The following is a 19,146-nucleotide window of genomic DNA, read 5'->3' as shown; positions in this document are numbered from 1 at the left end:
CACAACTGAGATCCACCATGGCTGGTGGGAGCTGCCCACTGGAAGCACAGAACAGTGATTGTTGAGGGAAGTGTAAGAGTGAGTGATTGTGATATTAAATGACATTGTGCTGTGTGTTGTCATTATGAAACTCTGCTGTGACCTTAATCCAACATTGCTTGCGGCACTTTGAAGCTTTCAGACCAACCTCTGACTCTCTTTCCCCTCTCTCTTTTAAGGTCTCTCTCTCTCTCTCTCTCTTTCCCTCCCTGCCTTCTTTTCTCAGTGTCCATCTGTTGCCCACTTTTCAACGGACAGTTTCAAGGCCTGCTCAGCATTTCAGAAGCTTTAAGCAGCTCCATTGTAACTTAGAAAGATGGATTAGGACATTGAGAATGAGCAAGAAAGAAAGTGAGAGAGTGAAATGTGGGTATGAGAGAGAGAGAGAGGGAGAGAGAGAGAGACAGAGAAATCATCCACATAATGCCTCAATGTTATTATGAAAAACAGCCACACAGCTCCCTTGGGTATTAAAATGACACAAAAAGACAAAAATGAAACAAGTGGATAAACAGATTAAGATAAAGGGAAAAAGCTTTAAACCCTTAAATGATGTACCCGAGCTGAGGAAACAAGTGGAGCGGCAGGAAGATCAGCCATTCTGCAGATTAAAGTCTCTCCAGGTGGGATTCAATTTTGAAGTACCTTGTTCTATGAATGTTTTCCTGTCTGTACTGTCATGTCAGAGGACTTTGCCAATTCCATACTCCTATGTTGTCTAAGCTGATCTCTGCAGCTTAAAGCCAATCCTGTGTTTTTCATTTGTCTTCCGAGAGGCACAAAAAACAGTATGTGGACACCTCTGTCCTGGGCCAGGTTGAGCTACATTTTAATGGTGCAGCATACGGTTATATTTTACACAGTGGTTTAACGGTGCTCATAGGCACCCGTGTCAAAGTCATAGCCAAGTGAGGTGACACAGCATTCAGGCAAAACTCAAAAGTAAACTTAACTTCCTACTTATGGCCACAAATGAAGTGCAAATGTGGGTGTGACTGACTAAATATAGCACATATGAGGCAGTTCTAGTAGAGACACCAACTAGTAGGACATCTACCATTTTCCGGCAGAGAACCGCGGCCTCTGACTTGGAGGTAGTGACTTTAATCCCAGCCACTTCACCCTCAGTTGCAAACTGTCCAGTCCATCCCGGAGGTTACGGGTTGATGAAGTCAACAGAGCCACATAGTCTGCAAAAAGCAGCGGGGTCATTCAAACTAGGTCCCCAAACTAGATACTCTTTTTGCCCTGGCTGCACCATTAGATGCTGTCCATTACGATCACAAATATGTTATGGTTCCCAGGGTTAGTACCGAAGTGACAAAATAGAAATCTGTAAAATACAGAGAAAATTGAGCAGCAACCAGGACACAGTGTTTATCTTTCATCATCCAGGTTGCATCTGGGGTGAGGGCTAGTGTTCCCCCCCTGAAACAACCTGTTCCTGTGTCAAAAGTTCCACTTGAGTGCTCCTTACTTTTACCATTTCTCTTCATTACAAGTATGAAAAATAATATAGTGTGCAGTAATTTATGTTACTGGGCATAACATCAGGATCTGAAAATCAAAAAAAAAAAAAAGACCATTATGCTTGTTAAAGAAAAACAAAAATGGTTGCACAATTTTTGGTGTGCCGCCAATAGGATTGACAATAATGGCAGAGGCCAACATAAACTCTACAAGACCTCCCAAAGGACATGGCCATAAGATTTTTTCAAGTCAACAGAACACATGCAGAGTGGATGAGCAAACTCCCCATGACCCCTCCAGTAACCAATGGTAAAAAGTTGCTCCACTGTTCCATGCCCAGGTCAAAATCCACATTGCTCCTCCTGGATCTGAGGTTCAACAATCGGTTGGATCTTCCTCTCCAACAGCCTGGCATAAGCTTTCCTGGGGAGGTTTAGAGGTGTCATGCCCTATTGGACTGAAATGGTAGCAGGCCAATAAGGGGAGCAGTGCAACTAGGCTGTATTCCCACAATTAGTGCAGGAAATGCTTGGAAACCCCCTACAAGCATGTCTAGTAATTCAGTTTTGACTGGTAGAGGTAGTGCAGCTTTGCTGGAGAATGATTTGTGGTACTGATAAAAAAAAAAAAAAAAAAGTTCCTTCCAAGTTTTTTCTTCTGTCTAGATAAACAGGCCAGATGACATCATGGTAGCTACCCACTGATGGACACGTCCCTACCCAACTGGCACTCTTGACCACGATGACATATTCTTCAGTGGTGATGTTTTTGTCACAAATGGTTGGATGAGGCTTGCTAAATTCAATATATCTATATTGAATATTTTTTTATTTGCTGCTTGAGGGATGCATGACCTACCAAGTGAAGGGGCTGAGATGGCACAAGCCAAAGAATATTGATTGTCTTTTCCCTTGAGTCGACACGGATGAGCAGGGCTGGTTGAACACTGAGGCAGGCTGCAGCATGGAGACTTGGGTGGTAGAGGAACTGAAGCTGTGCATAAGATCACCTGAATGGAGAAGGTTCGAACATGCATATTTATTGGTTCCTCTGTGGCCATGAGCAGGCATGGGTGGAAGGACCAGCTGCTGGAGCAGATGTAGCTGGGTCTGTAGAGTTCTGACCTGAGGAGGAGAAATTCTGACAGCAACAGGATGGTGAGCTCATAAGTGAGTATCCACAGTCAGGTGATTGAGTTGGGTGGAGGGGAAGGGAAATCAGAGAACAGTATAAAACCTATGACACAAATATACATATTTCTGAGCAGAAAAAGATCTGCTGGTGAATGGTTGGTTATTATATTTGTTACAGTAAATAATCATTCTTATATTAAGGGGGTAACCTGACTACTTCTTAGAGTCTGAATGAAATGAACCTTTGATAGCCCATGATTCAAAGTCCATTACACCATAAATAAACCAGATAACAGTCATGTTTTTACTGATCAAAGAAATGCATCTGCATTGCTCTGTGAGTCCACGTCTGCATTAAACCAAATTTGAAATTATGCTGTGCTGCCCAAAAGGAAACTGAATCCCTTAACCTCTGTAACCCTGCCCAAACCACCAGCGGGTCCGTCCTTAAAAATGTATGCTGACCAGCTTTACTTATTTCTGATTCTAGTCATGATAATATCAAAGTTTTCAAAAATGCCAATATGTCAAGCTGGATTTTGGACTGTGTATAAAAAGAAGCACAATGTGTCAATAACTTTTTTTTTTCCCTTAACTGTCATGGAGCATCACAATGGTGTCTTGGGTTTGAATATTGGAAGCATCATATGCTATATCCTTCATGAAACAAGCTGATTCAGGTATACAGAGGTGACTTTCCATGACTTGGGCTGCAACCCAGTACAGGTCCATACAGTTCTCTCCAGGTAGAGACAATCTTGTTCCCTTTCCAAACCACATACAACACTTCTCCAATTTCTGTCTGTGAATTAAACCTAAGGGGAAAATTCTTCTCCAAGTGAGACAGTTGAACACAGCAAGATTCTGTTTGAGCAGCAGTTGAAGCTTTGACAACAGTTATAAAAAAAAATCTCAATCACAAAAATCTCAAGTAAAAAAAATCACATTTGGATACAAAGTTGAATAGCTGCAGAACTTAAACAACTGCAATATTGTCATATTTTTTATGTTTCTTGGAATTTTTAGTAGCGAAGGACACCCCTAAAGGACATGGCTGTGCCCACCATTTCCTCCTCCTCCAAGGGCAAAGAAGAGAAACTATGACACATGGTTCTTATTCGTTCTGTCAATGACTGTTAAAACTATTACACATCTTTTCATTTATTTCAAATGTAAAAAAATCTAAAATCTTACAAAAACAACTCTTCAGTTTGTAACCTTGGTGATGTCTTCGCAAATGCATGATCTGACATTAATTTGTTGCGCTGTTGCTTGTGCTGTGGCAAATAATGTTATATAAAATGGATTAGACTAAACATATTTTTAAATGGCACATCAAGGACAAGGTCCTTCTGGTGCGCTGAGTGAGTGAAAGTGTAAACATCACACTATACTGACTGGGGCGGTCAGAGTATTCAGCATAGTGTAAGCATTACACTACTGGGGCAGTCTGAATATCTCTGAATATTTCTGTGGCAGTCTAAATCTGAATCCTTCTGAATTCTGGAATCATTCAGAATTCAACTCTGTGCGTTGTAAACAACTGAGGCCAAGCGAACAATAAGAGCTGCAAGTTGCGGTCATCTACGGGTGATCAGAACACTCAGGTATGAGCAATTTGCACCTCAATTGAAAAACCATTCACGGCAACGACAGAGGGCGGGATTCAGACGAACACCGCTCCTTAAATATCAGAGCATACCTCCATCTAATTCGGACAAGGTCCTTCTGGTGCGCTGAGTGAGTGAAAGTGTAAGCATCACACTATACTGACTGGGGCGGTCAGAGTATTCAGCATAGTGTAAGCATTACACTACTGGGGCAGTCTGAATATCTCTGAATATTTCTGTGGCAGTCTAAATCTGAATCCTTCTGAATTCTGGAATCATTCAGAATTCAACTCTGTGCGTTGTAAACAACTGAGGCCAAGCGAACAATAAGAGCTGCAAGTTGCGGTCATCTACGGGTGATCAGAACACTCAGGTATGAGCAATTTGCACCTCAATTGAAAAACCATTCACGGCAACGACTGAGGGAGGTCTACGCCGGTCGCAACCAGCCTATACGCGGGAACAGCCACGTTCAATTCCATGAAACTATATAAACAGGGCTGGTCCCTGAAGCGTCAGCCGTAGCGTTCAGCCGTCCTTGGTGAAGACGGATGAGGCTAAGACAAGCAAGTTTACCTGTGCAAGTTCACCGAGCAAAGCGAACCAGTCCTATTCCCTCCACAGTCTTAATAGTACAGTATGTGCATCTCCATACCTATCGTGGTCTCCGGTCCGCACAGAAAACACTCTGTCAAAAGACGCAGAAATCCAGGTAACCTCCGGCCTCTAAAACAATCCTCACACACTGTTGCCTCATTTTCCATGGGCTTATGGAACTGCCAATCTGCAGTTAACAAAACCGATTTTATTACGGCTTATGCCAACCACCTTTCTCTTATGCTCCTTGCTCTCACTGAGACATGGATCAAACCAGAGAACACGTGAACATCCACTTAGACAGTCCAGACTTTATGTCATTAATACATTAATTCGACCTCCAGCTGGTCCAGAGCCCTCCTACTCACAAAGCTTGACCTGATTCTCACCCAAAACTGTGCTGCAGATGCACTGGTGGTAACGCCTCTCCACCTATCAGATCACTTTTTTATCCAGTTTAATGTCACTCTATCAGAGCAACCCTCTGCTCCTCCATCTATGGTTAACCTCCATAACCTATCACCAACCCACTTCTCCTCTACTGTTGCCTCTGCTTTACCTCCACTCAGCACATTCTCCTCTCTGAAGGTTAATGATGCCACTGATTCACTCATCTCTACTCTGAACTCATGCCTGAACAGACTGTGTCCTTTATCTACGAGGCCTGCTCGATCCAACCAATCCCAACCATGGTTGAATGACACCCTCCGTTCACAGCGCACCAAACTCAGAGCTGCTGAAAGAAAATGGCTCAAATCCAAACTAGCCGATGATCTCAAAAGCTACCACACACTCTTATCCTCCTTCTCAACCAGCGTTTCTGCTGCAAAGACTGCTTTTTACAATGACAAAGTCAACAGTGTCGCTGACACCTGGAAACTTTTCTCCACCTTCAAATCACTACTCAACCCTCCGCCTCCTCCTCCTCCTACCTGCCTTACTGCCAATACATTTGCATCATTCTTTACAGGCAAAATGGCAGCAATCAGCAGCCAATTCTCAGTCCAGCCTGCTCTCCACCCAACTCCTAGCACTGTAACATGTAGCAGTCCTACTACATGTCTCTCTGTACCTCAGCTGGGTGGCACTGAATCAGCTACTGCACTTTCGCAACCAAGCACAGTTGCTAGCACCTCTTTTTCTGGCTTTACACCCCTCTCTGAGAGTATGGTATCCAAACTGTTGACATGTAGCCGTCCTACTACATGCTCATTGGACCCTATACCAACAAACCTCCTCCAAACCATTAGCCCAACCATCACACCAGCTATCACACATGTGATAAATGAATCACTGACCTCCGGCACTTTTCCCACTGCATTCAAAGCAGCTCGGGTAACACCTCTACTCAAGAAACCCTCTCTCAACCCTGCTGAGGTCAAGAATTATCGCCTGGTCTCGCTTCTTCCATTCCTATCAAAAACTATTGAACGGGCAGCGGCTAAACAACTCTCAGAATTCCTCCTACAGAACAATCTTCTTGATCCAAATCAATCTGGTTTCAAGAGCGGTCATTCAACTGAAACTGCCCTGTTGTCTGTGACGGAAGCCTTAAAAGAAGCAAGAGCAGCTGCAAAGTCCTCTGTCCTCATTCTACTTGACTTATCAGCTGCCTTTGACACAGTTAACCATCGCATCCTCCTCTTTACTCTCTCTAACATGGGCATCTCTGGCTTGGCTCTTTCCTGGTTTGAATCCCACCACAGGGGTCCCCCAAGGCTCAGTGCTAGGGCCCCTACTATTTGCTATCTACACCACCTCCCTGGGCCCGATCATTCGCTCACATGGCTTTTCCTATCACTGCTACGCAGATGACACTCAGCTGTATCTGTCATTTCCTCCTGATGACCCCTCGATCTCTGCACAGGTCTCTGATTGCCTCTCAGACATTGCCACATGGATGAAGGCACATCACCTCCAGCTGAATCTTTCAAAAACTGAACTACTGGTTCTCCCAGCTAAACCCACAATACACCATGACATCAACATCAAAACTGATTCCCTATGGCTCACCCCCACCAAGGTGGTGAGAAACTTAGGGGTTATGATTGATGACCAACTAACCTTTTCCAATCATGTCGCCTCAGTTGCCCGGTCATGCCACTATGCACTTTACAACATCAGAAAAATCTGACCTTACCTAACTCAACACACTACTCAACTCCTGACACAAGCTGTGGTCATCTCAAAACTAGACCACTGTAATGCCCTCCTGACGGGCCTCCCAGCCCGCTCAGTGCAACCACTTCCGATGATCCAGAACGCGGTGGCGCGCCTGGTCTACAACCAACCCAAAAGGTCACATGTCACCCTGCTGCTCATCGAGCTCCACTGGCTACCTGTTGCAGCCCGCATTAAGTTCAAATCTCTAACGCTTGCCTACAAAGTTGTCTCTGGTACTGCACCTACCTACCTGAACGCCCTGGTACAGGAATATGCTTCCTCGCGCCCGCTGCGCTCCTCTAACGAACGACGCCCATTCGTTCAAGGCAATCCAAACTCTTCTCTCACGTTGTCCCCCGTTGGTGGAAGGCACTACCACTTTCTACCAGAGCAGGGGCGTCCCTCTCTACCTTTAAAAGACTCCTGAAGACCCAGCTCTTCAGAGAGCACCTTCTCTCCTAGCACTACATAGCAAATCCACACTTAAAGAATCGTCACTAGCACTTAATGCTGCGCTAACACTTCTTATCGCACTTAACCTTGATTGTTCCCCTTTCTGTAAGTCGCTTTGGAAAAAAGCGTCTGCTAAATGACTAAATGTAAATCATTAAAAGCGTCATTCATCAGTCTCCTACAGTGGCTCTGACAGCTCAATGCACTGCAGCTTAGGAAAACACATGCAAATAGACAAAACACACAAACAAGAAAACACCATCAATTTCACAACATGTGCTGCAAATACAAAACGCACTGCAGATTATCTCAAAGGAGTTTTAAATCGAAAGCAACTGGACTTGGTTATTTGTCTAGGAAGACATTTCACCTCTCATCCAAGAGGCTTCATCAGTTCTTTCTCGCACCTGACCAGGCTGGGACTGGTCCAACTATCTGGTGTGGAGACCCAGGTATTTTTAACCTCTGGGAGGGGCTTTCACAAGGCTGATGTCAGTGGTTCCCTTTGTGCTCCATGTGCCAACGACAGTCGTTAGAGAGACTGTCTTGGTGGAGAGTTGGTTTCGATTTCATTAGAGCCCTATTGTGTTATAACGACAGTCGTTGGAGTCACATGCCACTTGTGAACAGTTGTTTTTCTTTGAGGTTAAATTGTTGAATCTCCTGGGAAGGGATGAAAGGGCAGCATTGTAAATTGGAGATAGGTGGTGTCTGAGGCCTCCTCCCCTGTTTAGGGATGGTTTCTCTACTTTCACATAGATGGCTTCTTTCACTCCTCTTTCGAACCACCTGTCCTCTCTGTCCAGGATGTGAACCTTGCTGTCCTCAAAGGAGTGGGCTTTCTCCTTAAGATGTAAGTGGACAGCAGAGTCCAAACCCGAGGAGTTAGCTCTCCTGTGTTGGGCCATGCGTTTATGCAGTGGTTGTTTTGTTTCTCCAATGTAGAGGTCTTTGCATTCCTCATTGCATTGGACTGCATACACCAGATTGCTTTTTCGGGTGTGTGGTGTTCTGTCCTTGGGGTGTACCAGTCTCTAGTGTGTTGGTGGGTTTGAAATACACAGAGATATGGTGTTTGTTAAAGATCCTCCTGAGTTTTTCTGATATCCCAGACACATATGGGATGACTATGTTGTTTCTCTTGTTTGGTTTTTCTTTCTCAACCATTTTGCTACTTTTCTTTCTGGAAGCAGAAGCAGTTTTCCCAAAGGTCCAGTTAGGGTAACCACAAGTTGTGAGGGCGCCTCTCAGGTGCTTGTGTTCTACCCTTTGGGCCTGTGAGCTGGTGGGTACGTTATCAGCTCTGTGTTGCAGGGTTCTGATAACACCAAGCTGATGTTCCAGAGGGTGGTGTGAGTCGAAAAGTAGATATTGGTCTGTATGTGTGGGTTTTCTGTATACCCCAATGTGGAGGCTCCTGTCCTTTTTCATATGGACGTCACAATCTAAGAAGGGCAGACTATTGTCCTTGACATCCTCTCTAGTGAACTTGATGTTTTTGTCCACTGAGTTAATGTGTTCAGTAAAAGCTTGCACCTCTTTGGTTTTGATTTTAACCCATGTGTCGTCCACATATCTGAACCAGTGGCTCGGTGTAATTCCTTCAAAGGAGTTCAGAGCCCTGTTCTCTACCTCCTCCGTGTATAGATTTGTCACAATGGGGGATACTGGTGAACCCATGGCACAGCCATATTTTTGTCTGTAAAATCTGCCGTCAAACTGGAAATATGTAGTGTTTAGGCATAAATCCAGAAGCTGGCAAATGTGTCCGGGTTTGAGATTTGTTCGGTTTTGCAGGGAGTTGTCCTGTGTGAGTCGTTCTCTTACTGTGGCCGAAGCCTCCACGGTTAGAATGCAGGTGAAAAGAGAAGTCACATCATAGGAAACCATGGTTTCATCTGGCTCCATTTTTAAGTTCCGGACTTTACTCACAAAGTCTATGGAGTTTTGGATGTGGTGTGGGGTGTTGCCCACCAAAGGTGCCAGGATATTGGCTATGTATTTGGCTATGTTGTATGTGACCGAGTTTATGCTGCTGACAATAGGCCTGAGCGGGGCCCCTTCTTTATGGATTTTGGGGAGTCCATATAGGCAGGGGGTGGAGTCCTGGGGATAAAGCCGGTAATATTGTGTTTTGTCAATGACCCCTTCTTTTTGCAGTTGTTGTAGACATTCTATCACCTTCTTTTTATAACCACTGGCCGGGTCTCGTTTCAGGGTTTCATAGGTGTTAGAGTCGCTGAGTAGTGCAGAGATCTTGGCCTGGTAATTGGTTGTATTGAGCACAGCTGTGCATCTACCCTTGTCTGCTGGGAGGATTGTGATGTTTTGGCCTTTGCCCAATGCTGTCACTGCTTTCCTCTCCTCAAACGTGAGGTTGGAGGGGGGGACCTTGGCCTCGGACAACGCCGCTGACACTTTTAACCTTAGCTGTTCGGCCTCAGTTTCGATTAGGTTGTTTTTCTTTATAGCAGATTCTGTAGCTGTAATCAAATCCACTATGGGTAACTCTTTCGGTGTCATGGCGAAATTTAGGCCCTTGGCTAGGACCTCTTACTCAGGGTGGGTGAGTTCTCTGTCAGACAAATTCTTAACCCATCTGTTTTGCATTTCTTTTCGTGCTGGGGTGTCAGTTTTTTGCCTCCAAGTGAGTATTTCTGTGTTATTGTCAATATGCTGCGATTGTAAGTTGAGAAATTTCTTGGTTTGTCTCTCTTTGCTTTTGTTGTGTTGAGATAGTTGTGCTTTTTGGGTGAAGTCCACAACTTTCTCCATGATGGAACCAGGTAGGAGTGATTTCAGTTTCTGTAATGAATGGTCAGCTTTCTCTTTTAGCCCTTCTATAGTGAAATTGACCTGTCTTATTCGTTTGTTGAGGAGTTGGTTTTGAGCCTTCTCTATGATTTCCTCCACTCTATGCCCTCTCATAGTGGAGTTTAAGCATAGGCTAGTTGGTGTAAGCCTTTGTTGTCTGCATCTCAGACTGAACCTTAGGTGGTTTCTGTAATCTGCAATTTTCCGAGCCAACCTTTCATGTTCCCACACCAATTTAAGGGTTGCCAACCCAAATTGTTGTGCAATGAGCCTGTGAATATTCTCATTTGTCCAGGTCATAGTATCTCAAAGGAGTTTTAAATCGAAAGCAACTGGACTTGGTTATTTGTCTAGGAAGACGTTTCACCTCTCATCCAAGAGGCTTTGAGATACTATGACCTGGACAAATGAGAATATTCACAGGTTCATTACACTGCAGATTACAATACAACTGTGTGTATTGTAATACATCCAGGCGGATTTGTGACTTTAGAAATTAAAAACATTGAACAACATTGTGTCCCAGTCAGGTTTATCACTGTTTATTGTCCCCTGGAAACACGTCCATTACTTTTAAATTGATGAAGATTTTTTCTGAATTTGAGTGGTGATCTATTGTGGAACTTTTGACAAGATATCATAGTTGATTGTTATATGTGTACAGAATTTTGCATAGATCTTAGCATGAAGTAAAAAATTAATGAAAAAAAAATTCCTTTTGCTTTTTCTTTTTTGGGGCTTTAGGACTTTTAAGTAAGCAGATAATTCTTTGTTTTCCACTTTGAGCCCTTTTATCCACAACTGAACCCCATGTTTTGAATGTGCACATTCTTCTGTGTTTAAAGGAGACTTCTATTACAGCAGCAAACCAAAGGCTCTCTCCAAAACCCTCTCAGGCTGTGGTGCTGGGTGTAAGGCTCCTTAGTTATCTTCAGGTAGAAACAGTGAAAACATAATTATTTGTCAATGTTCTCCTGATCTCTCTCAAGACTTGAGAAAAGTCAGGAGACTGAAACGTGAGGGAGTATTTTCACAAGAGTATTAATGCTTAATGTTTTATTAGCCGTGACAGTCAGGGATGTGTTCAGGTCTAACAAAATGGGTCCTAAAGGCCAAATTCAAAAGCAGTGACACCAGGTCACCTATGGGTCAGAGAAAAAAACATGACGGGTGCTGGAGGTGAAGCTGGTACAGGATGTCTGATACTGCTCCTGCTCCTCCTTGCAGGGAGTGGAAAAAGGGAAGAGAGCCTTTCCACCCCAGCCAAACCGACAGACAGCGGGCACACTGAGGGAGGGAGTTGAGCCTCCTGACAGCCTGGTGAATGAAGCTGTCCTTTAGCTTGCTGGTTTTGGCCCGGAAGCAGGCTGAAGAGACAGTGGGATGGGTGGGTGGGGTCACCTGCAATCCAGAGGGCTTTGTGGGTGAGGCGGGTGTTGTAGATGTCCAGAATGGAGGGGAGAGAGGCACTGATGATCTTCTCAGCTGCTCTCACTATGCGCTGCAGGGTCCTGCAGCAGGACACGGTGCAGGCTCCGTACCACACAGTGATGCAGCTAGTCAGGATGGACTCATTGGTGCTCCTGTAGAAGGTGAGCATGATGAGGGCTGGGGCACTGGCTCTTTTCAGTTTACAGAGGAAGTACAGGCGTTGTTGGTCTTTTTTGGCCAGTGATGCAGTGTTCTTGCTCCAAGTAAGGTCTTCAGAGATGTGCACACCCAGGAACTTGGTGCTGCTCACTCTCTCCACTGCAGCACTGTCGATAGTTAGAAGAGCATGCTGGGTGTGCACTCTCCTGAAGTCCACAACAATCTCCTTTGTCTTCTCCACGTTCAGACAGAGATTGTTGTCTTTGTGTGGCCGGAGCACGGCTTACTCCTCCTCACAGTGGGGCGCTGTGTCACCCTGTGGCACTGATTTGTGGGCGGGGAGCGCACCTTTATATATAGGGGCCTGGGTACACCTGGCACGCTCTCTCTCTTCCTGTTCCGCTCGTCCGTGGTGGTGGCTGTAGCCTGGAGTGGCGTGGTGAAGCCGTGTGGCGTGCTGGCACCAGAGCGTCTTCAGCGTTTTGCCATAATAACGCACGCTCTGCCCTTCAGCGCAGTGTAGCGTGCCCAGCATCGGTGTTGCTTTGGCGTGTCGCCAGAACGACGCGCGCTCTCCTTCGGCGCACGGGTAAGGGGCATTGGCGCACACTGCTGCTTTCTCTCCCACTCACGTGTTGACTGTTTGGTGATATGGCTGTTTCTGCTACAGTGTGGCGGACTGCTGGAGTCACGGGGCTAGGCTGCCCTGCTGGGGGCCGGTCGGCGTTGTGGTGCGGTCTCCACGTGGTAAGTCGGCGTTGTCCGCCTCTCGTTTCAGCCTGTTATGCTGCTCCCGACTGATTGTTTTGTCCTGCTCTGTTGTCCTAGACCTCTCGGCGCTCTGTAATGCCCTGCTGGTGAGGCCCAGAAACTATTAAAGCCACCATTTCCTGGACCCACTGCTGTTTTGGCTGCGTTGGTTCATCCTGACTGTTTTGGCTCACTGAAGCCGTTTTGACTCCTCAGCTCTTCTGAGCTGTGGGGAAGTGACGTACTAAGGCTCTTTGCAGAGTTTGTGTCAGGGCCTATTGCTACTTTTAAGGATTCTGTTAAGTTCATTAATCAACCTTGAAAAGATTTATTTTGTATTCATTTGTTTAATTTGTTGAACATTATTGACTGTTTGTTTGTTGTTTAAGGAATATTATTTACCTTGTTGATGGTTTGTTTCGTTGTTCTTAATTACTGAAAGTATAGTGTGTGTGTGTGTGTGTGTTAGGTAGCAATCAAAGGCCATATTAACTGGGAGGCCAGTTTTATAACTTGCTTTCTTGTCTTTGTGGACAGGTGCGGAGGGCCAGGCGGCGACCCAATTCCTGGTGGTGGTATTTTCTTCACGAACCCCTTGCGGGTCTGTGTGTTTGCAGTGTCACGGGTGTTTTTGGTTAGTTATTCCTCCCCCTTGATTTGATTTTGGGCCGCCGTAGCCTCCACAGCCCTGTTCATTCTGCTCTGTGGCCCCAGTACGTAATTACGAGCCAGTATTGTTCAAGTGATATTTTAATTGGTTGTAAAATAAACTATTTTTCTACTTTTCTAAATACGTCTCTGCCCGTGGTATACGGACCTGTGTAGACCTGTGTATAGTAAATTTAACCATCTAACATCTATCCATCTCATAAACTATCTCCTGGGGCGAAACTCCCCAGGTGGCGTTGTCGGTACACCCCTTTCCCACCCCTCCACTCGCCACATTTGCACCACGCGGCCAGTCGGCTCACCCCCTTCCTGTAGGTGGTCTCGTTGTTGTTGATGAGACCTACCACAGTCGTGTCGCCCGCAAACTTGATGAAGATGTTGGAGCTCTCTTTCGGTGTGTAGTCGTGGGTCAGCAGAATGAAGAGGAGGGGGCTCAGCACACATCCTTGGGGGGCTCCCGTGTTCAGAGTGATGGTGCTGGAGGTGTTGCTGCCAGCCTGTACAGCAGCCAGTTGCACATTGAAGTATTCAGCCCCAGCTGATCTAGTTTGTGAATGAGCTGTTGGGGGATGATTGTGTTGAATGCTGAGCTGAGTGTTGTGTGTTTTTTGTCTGCTGCCCCTCCAGGTACCGCCCTCCTGCATCAAGTGTATCCAAACCATCACAATTTATTATTGTAACCATGGCAACGAAGGTCTGGTCCACCCCTGTCAGTACAGTCCACATGTTTATTATTGTAACCATGACAACCAAGGTCTCGGGAGACACTCCTATGTGTCATATCAAAGGGTTGGAACAAATAACCTATATGGTTGTTCAGGCTGGAGGAATGGTTGAGTAGCATAGTCAGGGGATAAGACAGCATTACTGTGTTATATACAAAATACTCTTGCACTAAACCCATTGATGTAAAATGTGAAGTCTTTTCTTAATAATGTTGTTAGTATGTCAGTCACGCTGCACAGCCCTCTATGACAAGCTGACCATCAGTATTCTTTATGAGCATCCTACTTTTTTTTATCAAATATTTACACCACAGCAGTGTTGTTGTGTCACTGAACTTCAGTGATAACAACCCTCTCCCTGATGCATGAGGAGGAGCAGTGGTGGCGGAGGAAGCAGTGGCAGGAGGCGAGCAAGAGCGCGCTGAGGAGGAGTTCAGAGGAGGTCATGGTGGTCCAGCAAGAGGCGGATGTTGTCAACATTGATGCCTCAGCTATGAAAACACCCTGAGCTGTTGTCATGTGAACAGAAGCAGCAGTGATGGTGCAGTTGCAGATACTTTCCAAAGGTGTGTATTTCATTTTTCACATTTCAAAAAGATTTACACTCTTGCTGTTAATCTGTATTGATTGAAAACAGTCCATACTGTAAATTAGACTTGCTATACTGTACAGTTGCTTAGTAACAACAATTTCTAGTTGTAAGCTATCCTTATTGCACTGTTAATCCCACCCTGTGCTGTTTCCTTAGAGTCATTACATGTCATGTAGCAAAAATGAAGAGCATTTATCTCCCCATATGCATTACTCTAAATGATTTTGAATATCGTGTAGTCTGTCAATTCATACTTGTATACAGCCTACGACACGACAGCCTATTTTCTAACAGCTAATAACTGGAAGCAAGAAGATATAAGTAACTTTAAGAGGAGAACAAAATGTGATCCTCATTGATCCCCATGTAAAAGTCTGACACTGACACATGATTAAAATTCTATTATTTTGCATTTCAGAACTGTTTTCTCTTGCTTGACAACACATAACTGTCAGTCTGTCTGAACTAGAAGCTAACATTATCCTGTCTGATGTGTAATAATAAAGTCTGATAATTTATTTATCCGTAGACGAGCTCTGGGTAAGTTATATTTTTATTTTCCAACTCATTCGATCTTCATCAACGATGATTCAGGCGTTGGATTTAAACACTTTAGGTCTCCTGACACGCCCCTTTATGCAGACCGGAACCACTCCCCTAGGATGGTGCCTCAAAGGGTCAAAATAGTAGCAGCCAAAGATTTTAGAACGTAACGCTCTTTCTTTGGTAACGGCACCAGTGACAATGTAATATAAAGAATCTTTGGCACCACGCGATTAACACGATTTAAAAAAAAACAAAAAAAAAAACAAACGTGTTATACTTGGTCCTTAACCTCATCGTGATTACGTGTTAATGTTGACAGCCCTATATTTGGCTAGTCTAGATACAGTAGCTTACTGAATTCCCTCCACCCTCCTGAGGTCCTGATGGTGGAATGTCCCTTATCTGAGGATCGCAATGTCTACTGAGATAGATAACCAGCTGGAAGAAGCACAGCATCCAAATTATGGTAGAGCTCTGACTTTTACTGACTTATTCCATTATAAACAGACTGTGGACTATGATCCACACAGTATATAAAAGTTCTAAAATCAACCACTGCAGATACAAGAAGTGATAGTTTCTACAGCAAAGGGTACAATACAAAATACCAGACGAATATTTTGCTCAGACTACTTTACCACACCTAAAGAATAAACCTAACATAACCCAACTCTCTATCAGCCTCCACCCCCCTCTCAGTCCATTTGGTCTGAAAAGTTCTGACCGAAGTTCAAAAGATTGTGTTACTCGCTTGACAGACCCCTAAAATAGCTGACACACAATGTGCAGTATGAAAAAAAATAACATCAGTTCTGTAAATTAGTCAAACTATAATATGTTACTGTGGGCCATGGTGTCACATATGAACAGTAACATAGTGAACGGCAGTTGCATTTTGTTCAATCAATTCCTTAAATTAGCCTTTGATTATGCTCTGGCCCATCATTAGATGGCATAGAAAAAAAATGGCCCAAGGCCAAACTAACTTACCAATTCATGGTCTAGGCCCTTGTTAACAACAAGAGCTGCTGTGGGTGGGGCCAGCAGAAAAAACATGTTTTAGACACTTAAAAGACGCACACCAAAGCAACTTTTTGAATGTACATTTCATTTTGAAAATTTTCAGCACTTTATTTTCCCATCAAAACAGCACTTTCCTTTAGTGCTAATTTTTTTTCAACCTCTTCACTATCATTGTCCTACAAATAAGCGCACCAACAGGGCTCACTGTGTTATGCTGCAGCCACAGGTCAGCTGAGTCAAGCAGAAAGTTAAAAGAGCTAAACTTCACTTTGTTTTGACAGGAAGATAAAGCCCTGAAAATATTCTAAATAAAGCAAACATTTAAATGGATGTTGGATCCTCTGATTGGCTGACTGTTGTCCGAGTGACGCACAGCCAGGCCAATCACAGGTGACAGATTAGCCTACAACTGTAGCTTAGTAAAACTACTGGTAAATGCAAACAGTGATGGACAGTTGGAAATGGAATGAGAACAGAAGAATTAACTATTCTCTAATATTACTATCCTTGGGAAGGTTGTGGAATTGTATTTTTACTTCCTGTCTTGCAGCTTAATAAAACAGCAACATGATGACCGTTTGGTGCTGTGTTGAAAAACAACATCAAAAATGCTTGCATGGCTGAGGTCAGTGATTGTATAGTTGTGACATCACAAAGTTACAGAAGTCCTAGCTGCTCGTTTTAAGGACCAGTCTCTGAATATGGGTTGCATGCATTGCTTTGATACTTTCACAATACTGCTTTCTAGTAAGAAAAGACAATTTCTATAATATGGGACCTTTAAAGCTTACAGACAGACATCTTTGTTCAGCTTTGACCTACTTGGTCAAACATACTATGAGGTTGTCATGCACGCTCTGCTTTCCTGTGACATGAGCCGTTATTAGTGAGATTTCACAGGGTATTTTACTCATTCTCAGTTGTCACTCCAAATAAAGTCGGCACTCCAGCCACACCTGGCTGGTATGCCGAGATTTCAGCAATTACTTAACTGACCACTGTACGCCATAATTGATAGAACCAATTGCCACATCTTCAAAGATTAAAAAAAAAAAAAAAAAAAATACTGTTTTCCTTTAATAACTACAAGGTTTAATCTTTGACTTAGGTAAACTTAGGCAAAGTAAGGATGGGGGGGGGGGGGGCTTAGCCTGCATGAGCTGCTATTGCACTGTTTGAGCAAACTTGTTAAGAATAATGGAAAAAAGGTATGAGGTTGAGGGCGATTAGTGACCTTTACACATAAGGATTATTGGTTGGTGCCCGCCTCTGTAATCATTTATTTTAGATAAGCAAGTCAGTCAGAGTTATGGATCAGTCTAGCCTAGTTTTATTGACTTCTATTTGTTTGGCACGACCACCTTGTCCCATCCTCCTGTCCTGTTGATAAGTATCGAGATGAGATGAAAATAAATCACCTTCAACTCCTTCAAATTCCTTGGTTGTCAGGTTATCATCTCCATTTCTCCCTATTTAGATACATATACACAAACAGTATTGATGAGACTTTGTCACTAGGTGTAAGAATGAGTTTTGATTAACATGACTTCGTTGGCTTTATGACAATCCTAGTTTTGATAAGGTTGCTTCATGCCACAAGGATGATTTATTGTATACTGCTGTTTCCTTTTACTGTGTACTCACATTTCTTTAGTAAAAATGTCAGAAATCAGGTATTAAAACAAACTAATTGAGTTAAAGGTTCCTTTAGTCCTTCATGTCAAGTTATGGGCCAGTGTTTCTCTTGATGATGTTCCTTTTGCTGGACCAGAAATTGGGGAACTAAAAGTGCAGTGTTCAAACCTAAGTCGAGTTTGCACGAGGACTTCTCTGACAAATGGTGTGCTGCTAATGAGGTCAAGATACATTTTGAATTCCTTTGTCGGTTAATAGTCATGTTCAGTCTTTCCTGATCAGGGGATTCTTTGTAGTCGCTGTTTGCCCTGCCTTGCCCATTAAAGTAGTCGATTTCATTTTGAGTAAGGTCCTAGCTGGGGGCAAGGTTACGCCAGTCCCTGAGGTATGAGACAACTCTGGTTCAAACTCTGAGTCTGACAGCAGAGCACAAATGCTTCCTGACATCTTTTCTGCTTGTGTGGTCTTGACTTTTGTGACTCTTTTCTGATAACAGAGCAGTTTCCTGAGGCTGTTACAACTAGATCCAAGAGTCAGGGTCATGACTCCAACCTGATGACACTGTATCATCTCTCCAGTACAAAGGTTATAAAACTAAAAATTGTCCCCTTTCAAATGAGCCTGTGTATATTCTCATTTGTCCAGGTCATAGTATCTCAAAGGAGTTTTAAATCGAAAGCAACTGGACAACTGGAAACCATCCCTCAACAGGGGAGGAGGCCTCAGACACCACCTATCTCCAATTTACAATGCTGCCCTTTCATCCCTTCCCAGGAGATTCAACAATTTAACCTCTAAGAAAAACAACTGTTGACAAGTGGCATGTGACTCCAACAACTGTCGTTATAACACAATAGGGCTCTAACGAAGTCGAAACCAACTCTCCACCAAGACAGTCACTCTAACGACTGTCGTTGGCACATGGAGCACAAAGGGAACCAATGACGTCATCAGCCTTGTGAAAGCCCCTCCCAGAGGTTAAATACCTGGGTCTCCACACCAGATAGTTGGACCAGTCCCAGCCTGGTCAGGTGCGAGAAAGAACTGATGAAGCCTCTTGGATGAGAGGTGAAACGTCTTCCTAGACAAATAACCAAGTCCAGTTGCTTTCGATTTAAAACCCCTTTCAAATGTCACTCATCTGTTCTTAGCCAGGAAGAAGCCAAGAAGAAGGAAATGGCCTATGTTCTTGATGATGACTTCCTGTTGATAGGTCACTGGATTAGTGATGTCTCAGAGGATGTGGATTGAAATGTGACTTTTTAGGTTGTTGTACCAACAGTACCAGTCGTTCTCAGGTACTGTCCTTAACTCGTGAACACCTATGGTCTGGACAC

The 19,146-nt window shown here is 44.0% G+C and overlaps 1 long non-coding RNA gene and 1 pseudogene across 1 annotated transcript; one reads left to right on the top strand and one right to left on the bottom strand.

The window, feature by feature from the left end:
• Positions 1-7,537: 7,537 nt before the first annotated feature.
• Positions 7,538-11,596, bottom strand: LOC139628716 (uncharacterized; annotated as a pseudogene).
• A 600-nt stretch (positions 11,597-12,196) lies between these two features.
• On the top strand, positions 12,197-13,145 carry LOC139628723 (uncharacterized). The gene is made up of 3 exons (XR_011692850.1): positions 12,197-12,458; positions 12,540-12,616; positions 12,698-13,145. It is a non-coding gene; the product is annotated as an uncharacterized lncRNA (long non-coding RNA).
• Positions 13,146-19,146: the final 6,001 nt, after the last annotated feature.

The sequence above is a fragment of the Trachinotus anak genome, unplaced genomic scaffold, assembly GCF_046630095.1.
Source record: "Trachinotus anak isolate AG129_WGS33_773 ecotype Australia unplaced genomic scaffold, CSIRO_AGI_Tana_v1 ptg000012l, whole genome shotgun sequence".
In the NCBI taxonomy this organism is placed as follows: domain Eukaryota; kingdom Metazoa; phylum Chordata; class Actinopteri; order Carangiformes; family Carangidae; genus Trachinotus; species Trachinotus anak.
The sequence above is the reverse complement of the archived record's forward strand: the minus strand, read 5'-3'. Positions and strand labels throughout refer to the sequence as shown.